Source organism: Motacilla alba, chromosome 3, assembly GCF_015832195.1.
Source record: "Motacilla alba alba isolate MOTALB_02 chromosome 3, Motacilla_alba_V1.0_pri, whole genome shotgun sequence".
Taxonomy (NCBI): Eukaryota; Metazoa; Chordata; class Aves; order Passeriformes; family Motacillidae; genus Motacilla; species Motacilla alba.
In genome coordinates this window covers 63,667,553-63,678,499 of record NC_052018.1, presented here as the reverse complement: position 1 = coordinate 63,678,499, position 10,947 = coordinate 63,667,553, and positions in this window count along the sequence as shown.

The window sequence follows — 10,947 nt, the reverse complement described above, 5'->3', positions numbered from 1 at the left end:
TACTTCTGATTATTCACAGGAATATCATGTCTATGAGAGCCTACTGTCAGAAATTAAGTTGAAGGAAGAAATAGCAATCAAACTGTAGTACTCCTGTAGTACTGTACTGTGGAATTTCATAGAACCAAATCATAGAATTACTGAGGTTGGAAAAGGCCTCTAAGATCATCAATTCAAACTTTTAGCCCAGCAATGCCATATTCACTGCTAGACCATGTAAATGACACATCTACGTATTTTTTGAACAATTCCAGGGATGGTGACAGGGCCACTTTCCTAGATAGCCTGTTTCAATGCTTGATAACTTTTTGGTGAACAAATTTGTACTAATACCCAATTTAAACCTTCCCTGGTGCAGTTTTTCCTCTCTTCTGGTCACTTTTTACCTGGGAGAAGAAGCCAGCCCCCTACCTCACTATGAATATCCTTTCAAACAAGTTGTGCCATCAACATCTTATTATCATATCCAGCCCCTTTTGTATTCATTTGTTTCTAGTATGTCAGCATTATTTTATTCTTGAATGCTTACTCTTGGGTTGCTTTCTTTTTCTTGAATGCTTACCTTAGAACTTTTCAGACATTTCCATTTGTGACAAAAATAAATACTTCAAAGCAAGAGAGCACAGACAGGCAGTCTTCTCCAGTCATGTCAAACACCTTCATAGGTTTATCTTTTATTTTATAGTGTTTTGGCTTCTTGTTTTGTTGTTGTTTTTTTTTTTTTTTTCCAGGTTCAAACTAAGAGAACTGAATGCATGTCTTCTTTAGTTCTTTGAATACTAATGAACTGAATTCCTTTAGTGGCCTTCCAAGCACAAAGCACAGGAAGCAAAGCCATACTCTTCCTGCCCTATACCATAAAGTATCCTAAAAGGAAAGGAATGTGAAAAAGATCACAAATCAGGATGAAAAAAGGTAAGAGAAATGCCCATCCAGACAAAAGCCTCTCACAAAATTGCTTTCTCCTCCCTGACTCCCTATTTTTCTCTTCTCTTCTCTCTCCTTTGGCTTTATTTTAATTTTCTGCCAACTATCTAAAAGACAACACAGAAAGGAAAACTTCCTCCACAGACTGACCCGTGGCTGTAGAGAGCAAAACTAAGTGGCAAGTGTTATATTCCACTAGTAATCTGGAATATCTGTTTGTGATTACAAAATGCTTTGCACAAAGTCAGTTTCCACTGCAGGTAAACCAGACAAATTCAAACATATTTCTACGACCACATTTCCCTGCTTGTGTACCAACAACACACCAAATAATTGAAACAGCACCATTAAAAACTCAGCATGTGTTTCAGTTCTGTGGCACTTTTTCTCTCATTTTTTCTTCCAGTTTGAAAAACTCACAATTGACAACACTCTCAGATGTTACTATGGCATAAGGCTCTTCAGAAAGTCTGTACACCTATGTTTTAGAAAAAAAAAATAAACTTGATGGGAATTAGCTTGTTTATAAACCCTATCTTAACTAACACCCACCCCTTTTTCACTTCTGTTAATGATGCAGAACCTAAATATTTCTATAAAAGACTGATTTCTAGTGTTTTCTAGCAGCAAAACATTGTGATCATCAGGAACTAAAAATGCTGCTGTGATGCAATGAAAGGAAAAAAAAAAAAAAGGCAAATCCATTAGCACAGCCCTTCAGTGTTTGGCTGTTTCGGGAAGATCAAAGCAGACAGAGGACAGTATTTGGGAGACAGAAGAAGCCACACAAGTACAGTCCTGTCTAGCACAATTCTGAGGCTTTCACAGTGATTCTTTTGCACAGCATTACCAGAAATCATCACCTGGAGAAGAAGCACAATGCTACATGACAGAGGAGAATGCTGTCCCTGATGCATGGCTGGTGGCACCTGAGGCGTTGGCATCAATGGGCCCAGTGGTGCCACGCTGCACCAGGAGGTCCCGCACCTCTCCCGTGCTTCTGTGCCCCTCTCCAGCAGCCCCAGTCCTGCCACTTCCGCCAATAAAAAGGAAAGACTGAGTGGTCTCAACCTGCCCAGTAAGATCTCTACTGGAAACAAAATAAAATAATCAAATTATTTGACCTAAGGGTCATTTTTTTATAAAAGTAGCAAGTTAATACACTGGTAGCATCTAGATCTGTGTGCCAGTTATTATAGCAGACTCTATAAAAGAGACACAAAGTAAATTCTACTTCCTTTGTCTAAAAACATGACCTAACATAAACTAGAGTACAAGGAAATAATTTCTGTGTGATATTGCATTTTATGCTTTGCAGATTATCCTGTAAGTCAGAGGGCTTATTTTCTAATCTATTATTCTTTATCTAGCTTATGCATATCTTATTTTAAATAGTGTAAATAGAAATTGTAGGGATGGCAGGCAAGGTAAACTATAAGCAGGAAACATGCCTGGGTATCATATCTGAGAGCTCCACATGAACAGCTCTCTCTCTTTAGCTAACATCACTTCAAAAAATTATCACCTCCTATACATTTGCACAGTTATCTGGACTCTTTCCAAATCCCCACTCCAATTGCCAACCAACCACACAGTTGTTGGAGGCATTTATTAATTTGCTTTGTCCAGTTTCATTTATTAACAGATTTTCTGTTTTAGCTGGGACTGAGTGCCAGGAAATATTTACACTACATGCATTAACTTCCAACAAACACCATTTTCTACTTTTGTTAAAAGACAAAGGCTGTTTCCAGAATGGCTTGCATTTAGAATGATAATACTGATTTTTCAAGAGCTGAAAAGAAATTTTCATAATAATGACAACCTGCTTCCTTGACCCAAGTTATGCTGGGCATCACTCCCAGCTACCAGAAGAGAAGAGCTCGGCCTTCTCTCCATTAGATAGCTTACCATCTGTTTAACAGACAACAATATTAAATTCCCAATTTTTCCAGGACTCATCTTGTTTGGTGAAACTGGACACCAGAGCATCCAACAGCTACTCTAAGGGAGGTTGGATTTCACTGCTGATGGGACTTGGAGAGTTTCCAGCAACTCCTGTTCACCCAGTCCCTTGTCCCCAGTGCTGTACCAGCCCTTTTTAAAGTTGTACACCTTTATTTAGTACTTCTCATAAATTACCACAGTAGTACCCAACAACACAGACTATTCCAACTGGTATTTTTCCAGCTAACACTGTTTTGAACCATACATTTTGGCAAAATATATATTATTCTTAACCCCAGTCATTACCCCCCAACAGCCTTGCTCCCAGTTTGTGACAGCTACACAGCAAAGGTCCCTTTCTGCTCGTGCCTGCCCAAAGCAGCACAACAGCTGCCAGTGGCTGAATGATGACTGGGCTGGTATGGGATCAGCTGCCCCAAATGGCACCAGGGCTTCTGATGGAGGCTGTCAGGAGATGTTTTCCTGCGTCCTCCAAGTTTCTGGAAATGAGAGAGAGCTGCCAAAGCCATCCTGGAGCACCAGGGGTACAGCACAGTAGTGCTGGACCAAGTGGCTTCATCCAGAGGCCCCAGTGACAGTCCAACAGCTCTGTATCGAGCCATTAAGTGTCTGGCAAACCAGCACAGTTGTAAATATTTAATACCAGATAGTCTGCTCAGGGTAGACCAGCACTTGCTCATTTTTGTCTCAGTTTCCTTCCCTAGGCACTCTGCACAGAGGGGACAGAAGGCCTCCCAGCCCCATCAGTGTTTGTTCCTGTGTCCCCTACCTGCACACCTTCCTCAAGGGATATCTGTGGCAGGCAGATACCCTGATGAGGTAACAGCCTGAGCAGGTACAAGGCCTTAGAGATGGCAAAAGGTGAGTAAAGTATACACAGGAGGATCAGGAATGCTTTTCCAACACCAAGGGAAGACATCCCACCAGTTTCCTAGAATGGGTCACCAAGTACCTGCTGAACAATGCAGGTTGCTGCCCAGCCACAAGGATCCATCAGCACAGATTACCTTAATTCACTAAACACAAAACTGCAGCAACCCAGAAGGAGATTCACAATTCTGGATTTGGAGCCTTGCAGACAGAGGTAATTGGCAAACATAGCACCTACTGCTGCCCAGTTTTACCTAGAGCCTCCATACATCTGCCTGTCAGGGCACTCTCAATCTAGCTGCTGGTTCAGTCAAGGGCACAGAAAATAATGGGTAGTAGCAGTCCTTACAGCAGTCAGCTTAAGGACAAGAATGAAAAGCAAAGGCTTTAAAGTCACACCCTGTTCACCAGAAGTGTTTTACACAGCTCCTTCTACTTTCCAATTTCTTCAGAGGCCTGGAAGTTTTGCATCCTCTGGTTCCACTGCTCACACCACTTGGAAAGTTATAATGTCAGATTAAATGCAATTTGTATCAAACAATGATAGGACAATTTCTATACTGTTTAAGGCAACTTGAACATTTGACCTACATACTTGATTACAGCCATTTTGAGAGGATTTAAAGAGCTATTTTCTATTCTGTACACAGGCTGTCATCAGCTTTGATATATCTCCTTGAACAACAAATTTTTCCTGGTATGATATTATGAAGGCAAGGATACTTCAAACAGAGGGAATTACTTCTGTTCTAGGTCACAGTCAATAAAACATCAACAGATGTTGTAACTCAATGAATTTTAAAGTACCTGTAGCAAACAGTTTTGATAAGCCATGAGAAAACAAGATGCAGCATTACAGATGTCTTTAATTGCAACTGCCTCTTTCATGCTGCTTTTCCAAGTTCCCTCTCAAATTAACTTTAACTTTTAACCAGATTTCACCTGTGGCTTTTTTTCTGCAGAGCAGTCAAGGGGTTTTCAGGACTTAAAGGAAACCTTAAGCAATCATTATGCAACCAAAATTTAACTTGGTTAGTCTGGCTAGTTTCAATTAGCTGCTTGTGCTGCTCCAGACTTTGACTTGGCTGCTACAACCTAGCCTAGTCTTCCCAATCCCACAGACCCAGGGAGCTGTGGTCTTTTCTCATGCCCATCTGTGAGCAAGCTTAGTGCTTCCCAGCTCTCAGTGAGGAGCAAACAACTGAGTTGAGTAAAGACCACTTAGGGATAGGAACATCTGTCAGGTCTGCAAAGTGCACAGCCCACACAAAACAGTATTCAGGATTAGTAGGGATCCTTCCGATGTACTTCCTTAAGTCACAAGGAACCTGCTTTGTAGCTGAGGAAAATGGGTGTGCTGGATAGCAAGGTTTCTTCAGAAGACTACTCTAATGTACTGTGATTATGCTGCACTGGGTCTGAGACTGTTCTCCTACTGGCTTTTTCACCCTGTCATGGTCTCTCTGTGAAATCTGTATGAAATCAGGTAATTTCAGAAGTATGAAGCTTTTTTCAGTTTCATGGAAATTCAATTTCAATGAAAGTGGCTACAACAGTGACCTCACCATGGGAAGAACTGTAGTATTCAGCTTTTGTAAGACACCGAGGAAACCCACGTGGAAGAAATGCTCCATAAATATGGTGAAAATGTTATTGTAGTTGGGCCCCTGTGATGCAGCAGAGAATCCAACAAGTCAAAAATGTACAGAAAAACTGGTCTTTGTTGCTCTCAGAACTACAACAGAACAATGAAGTTATGTGAGATTTGCAGTACTAAAGGAGCAAATGCCGACAGAACAAGCCACAGAGACAGATGCTTTCTTGAATGCCATGCTCTTTAGCTGATCTGCCTGAGTTTCTATGTGCCACTGAGCTGTTTTTACTCACCTGATCTTCTGAAGGAGTGACAATATTCATGGTGCTCCAATGAGCCTGGTGCACATCCAATCTGCATCCACCTTTGCAGTCTTCTTTTAATGCCACTCAAACACCAGAATAATGGAATTAATCTCTTGGAATTTGATATCTTTGCTGAAGAAAGAGGAGAAACGTGTGTGTCTGCCAGGTGCGGATTAATTTGTGTGGTGCTGTCTAATGGTTTGTGTCCCTATAATCCAAAGGGAATCTCCAGAATAATAAACTTGGATTAAGTACCTACTTTCTTGCATTAGGGAACTAATTTTTCACTTTCATCAACTAAATCATGTGCTGCCTAGAGACCAAACCTGATTGGAATTAGCCTGTAGTATAACAATAGTCATTAGTCTCCTATGATAGACATTCACTGGGGTCATTCTCACACAAAACCCTCACATTTTTCTTCTTTTTAATCTGATCAAGGCCACAATTTATATAGGTTGTGCCCCATCAGATTACGTATTACTTTCTATAATCACGTATTTTCCCTGCTTGGTTGTGTGAGTCAGCACAGGCAGGACCCAGGAAGAACCACAAAAACACAAAGATGACATTTATGTCCCTTACCTCACCGACCAGGGGATCCCCAAAGCAGCACCCAGGCAGAGGCACACAAGTGGGACACAAGCACCACAGAGCTTGGTCCGTGCTAGAGGATCACCAAACCTGCTGTCCTTGCCTGTTTATCAGGGATTCACGCAGGTATTTTACCCCTGTGCTTTGATCTTTCCTGAAGCAGTGCAGGAATCTCAAGCATGTGTGATAGGGTGCCTCTAAGTCTCTCACAGGCTTACGTTATCTAAACACAGATGTTCTACTTGTCAAACACACAAGGCTAAACAACAATTAGTATGATGTATGTGTTTTTCTACACCCCAGCTGCACGTCACTTCAGTGTGTTTATAATCCTCCTCACCAGTCTTCTGCTATTATCCCACTTTGGTTGCCCATATCACAATAAAAACATTGTGCCAGCAGGAGCTAGGGAGGGGAGGGAAGAACTTGAACAGTTTGAAAATGTGAAGGAAACAAACTGAATCACACATTCCAGTATCTTCTCAGAGTTACAGGCTGCTAAAAAGCAGAATTGAAGACTACCAGGTAAAATTTAAGATTAATATCCAGTGTTCCCAATTAGGCCCTATTTGATGGAATTCTACTTTTGAGGTAGAGTCTCTCAGGACATCAGGCTGTTCAGAAATGCAAATCAAGATGTGCAGCCAGTCTTACCAACTTATCTTGCCAGTCTCTTCATTGAAAAGTTGTTAAATATTAACTGTGTTCTGTCCTAAGGGCCACCCCTCTTCATAGGCATTTAGGAAACCCAAAAGTTTGCAGGCGAGGAGGGCCCAGTAAAACAGCCTGTAGGCAGCACCCTTGCAAGGTGCAGGCTAACAGACTGTGGGAGAAGCTCCTACACCATGGGCACAAACCACAGCTGGATGTTGGGTGCTGAGGGCAGAGACACCCCCTCACCGTGAGTGGGCACGAGAGTCTGCCTGTACTGTTGCTGCTGGAGTGGTGCCGTAGCTGCCTGCAGCAAGGAGGCTGCATGGCTGCAAGGAGGAGCTGAAGTGCCTGAGGACAGAGCTGAGCTTGTTTGTGGGAGCTGGGTGTGAAGCGGGACACTGAGGAGAGCTTGGAGGTCAGCGTCAGTCTCTGGAGTTCTGCTGGAGCGGAACGCAGAGGTGGCATCTGGGGCTGGCATTAAGGGAAGCAGGCATCCCAAGAGACATGGCAAAGGTTTGGCAGGTCACGTTAGAGAAGGTGAGAGGAGGAAACTCTTCTCTGGATCCAGAGTTTAGCAAAAAGGTTTTGGCTGTCTGTACCAACCGAAGAGCCAGCAAGGCTGGAGGCCCCTGTGCTGGCACACACGCACATGGACCGGCATAGAAGCAGGAGCTGCTGTTCCTGATGGCATCTTCCCAGACAGATGAACATTGGGAAGTCCATGGTCTACAGACCAGGGCATAAAGGACAATCAAGCTTAGATTCTCTTCATATTTACTATTCTTGGCGGGCATTCCAAAAGACACACCAGTATCACAGCTTGATGCCAGCAAGATGTTCCAAACAGGATGAGGAAATACATATTAAAAGAGTACTGCTAAGGTACTCTACAAGAATTAATAGATGACATGAGATCTGGTTTATCCAAAGAAGGAAAAGTCCAACAAACAAGAGCAACGACTAGAATGACTTTTGAGAAAGGCATTTTAGTTTATTGTCAAGACAGTTTTTTCCCTCTTTTCTCAGCAAGTATTTTAGATAATTTCTAACAGGGACTTCCAGGTCAAAGAGGTCACAATTTCCCAGACTGTGGTGATCATTTGAGAGAGCAAGTTTGTGGCACAGAAAGGAATTTTTTAGATTCTTTGTTCCCAAAATCCAACATGACTTCACAAGAGATTGTCACATCATTCAAGAAACTCATCCCATGAATTTGATGACTAATGTTTTGTAGTCAGTCCTGGACTTCAAGCTGCACTTCAAAAAAAGCTTTTATGTTACACAGCTTGCTTGCCTTGGGTTGTGCTTTGTCTAAAACCAGAGTACTGCTCGTGGTTTTTTAAACTCAGAAATAACCTATCAACTACTTTCCATTTTTCCACATGCCACAATCTTAAATTCTGACAAATTTTGCAAGAAAATGCATCAGTAAATGGAGAAATCAGGCTTAATGTTCCATGTTGGAATAAATAAAGGGCTGTTTCTTGAATATTATTACATTGAGGTACATACACTTTTTTCTCTGTGTATTACATCACAAGAAACCTTTCTGTGGAATTTAAGTTTGTTTGATCTTTGCCCTAAAAGATCCAAGTGTGCTGTGTGTGGGAATATGCCAACCTCATTTGGGATCACCAGTGGTTTAATACTGTCTATCCATGGCTTGCAAATGGACTTAAGCTACCTTAGACTCAAACTTGGACTTCAGTGCAACTCTGCATGAGCTCTGCTCACAGCCACGTGCTCCCTGTGCACCCATTTGCCTTCGGATCTCCTTTCTGAAATGTGCTTTTGTTTTGTATCAGGGCTCTATAAAAAAAGTAAGTAATTAAAATCTTTATAATTCCTCAGTCTGTGACTGCTGTACTGACTACATAAACCTGGCCTTTGCTTTTTGAAGTCCTTCAGATTACACTGCAGCTCCCAGTTGGCACAGCAATTTACACAATCACCATTTCCAGGCAGCACATTACAACACCCTGATTAAGGAAAAAAGGATGGGACCATCTCTTACCAAGGCAGCTTCTCAACTGGTGATGCTGCACTGGGCACTGAATTTTTGTGTCACTGTAATGCTCTTTCCCTGTTTTAAACTGACCTAGAAATCAGGGGTTTTTCCCAAATTTAACTCCCAAAGGCAGTAATTTATGTGTCCATTTTCTGCAACCCAGTGTGAAGAGACTGCTGGAAATAGCCTGTAATTTCTTCTGGAAAAAGTACATTGAACAGATACTTGACTTTTAAAAGAGAAAAAATAGTGCACTACCAAGATGCACACGAACAACATTCCTCTTCAGATAGCAGATAGCTCATTTACTTTCTTCTATTTCTTGTTTCCAGGACATAATCTTGTGGTGTTTTAGAATTTTTTGATTTTTCTTGAGATTTTTGTTTTGTTTTGGGTTTGTTTTAGTTTTCATAATTTATGTATTTTGTCCTCACAAATTAGTTTTTACCATCTAAACATAGAACTTAAATTTTTACTGTTTTTTTTTTCTAGAGGAAGTGAAAATGCAAAAACTTCTGCTACCTTATACATCCTGAAAAAATTTCTTTTTTTTCCTTCAGTGGCTAACAATTCTGGTTTTATACTGAGGGTTGCTGCACAAATAGACCAGTGTACTACAGACAGAAGCAACTCAGCTACATTGGGACTGGACTTTCTTCTCTATAGACCTCCCCACATGCTTATACACGTACTTTTGGATTCACTATTAACGGACAATTTCCTACTAAAAATCAATGACATTTTCCATTAGCATTGTTGGGAGAAGCATTGATTGGCCCTTAAAAGGTTGGCTGCACATTATGTGAAAGAACCCAACTGCAAAGAGCTAAATTTGCAACATAAAATGTACTCAACATTCTGCTAGGGAAGCATTACCAAGGCTTTTACCCAGTTTTTCAGGATAATATATGACACAGCACATCTTTATCAAACATTTCTATATTTTACTCTGTTGAGTGTTTATTAATTCACACCAGTATAGTCACAGTCACAATCTAGCACTGAGTAGTTGCAAGGTTTTAATGCTGTACTCTGATTATAGTTGGTAACACCCCTTTAGAGCCAAGAAAGTTACCAATTTTGCCCGAAGATTTTTCTAGTCTTAACCATGCAAGAAATCACGTCCAAAAGTTATTCAGAAAATTAAGTGTAAGGGGGGAACTTAGAAAGCTACCAAGGGCATTATAAAGCTTATGTGCTCCCTTTTGTGAGTACTGAGGTTATTTTAAATAAACAGATAAAATAATTCCTCATTGCCACTGTAAGTTATGTAACACTTTGATTTACCATTGAAGTCTATCCTTTTAATTCTCTCCTGGAAAAGCAAACAATGCATCATTTTGAATCACTCAAAGGTACTGTGGCAACAGCTTTGTTTCAACAGTGACTGCTGCTATAAATGACTTTTCCAGAACTTTGTAGTATCCAAAGAATACCTAACAAGATCTATTTGCTTGCAGTAGTATTAACACATTCATCCCTGTGCTGCATGCATGAGTGGCCTCTCTTTGCTGCAGGAAATGACTGAAGGTTTAGCAAGTTACCCCAATGCAAGTGTCTGGAGACCTGTACCCAGTACACTGGAAGCACCGGATGCAGAGCTGTTGGTAAAAATTAGACAAGATCGGTCTGAGCTTTGATCTCCCCAACTCCCTTTATTCTTTCCAGACTTCAGGCATGGTGGTTCTACAGAACCCTCCTGAGAGCTTGCCCACTGTTGCCTGAGGTCTCCTGGAGCAGTCCTCACTCCAGCCTATTACTGCTTCTCTAAGTTCACCCAGTTTTGCTCATTTTCCTCATCTAAATTGTTAGGGGTCTTGGGTTTTTCCCCCCCCATGTTTGACTGACTTCAGCCTTCTACACCCTTTGAATTAGGACGAAACACACGGGCTACAATTTTTCTTCCTCCTTGCTGCGGCTATTCCATTGTTCCTTTGACTTTTTCTCTCTTCTGTACTTGCTGAAACTTCTTTATCATCTACAATCTGCACTAGCCTGCCCACCCCATACCTTAATCTGTGCATTCA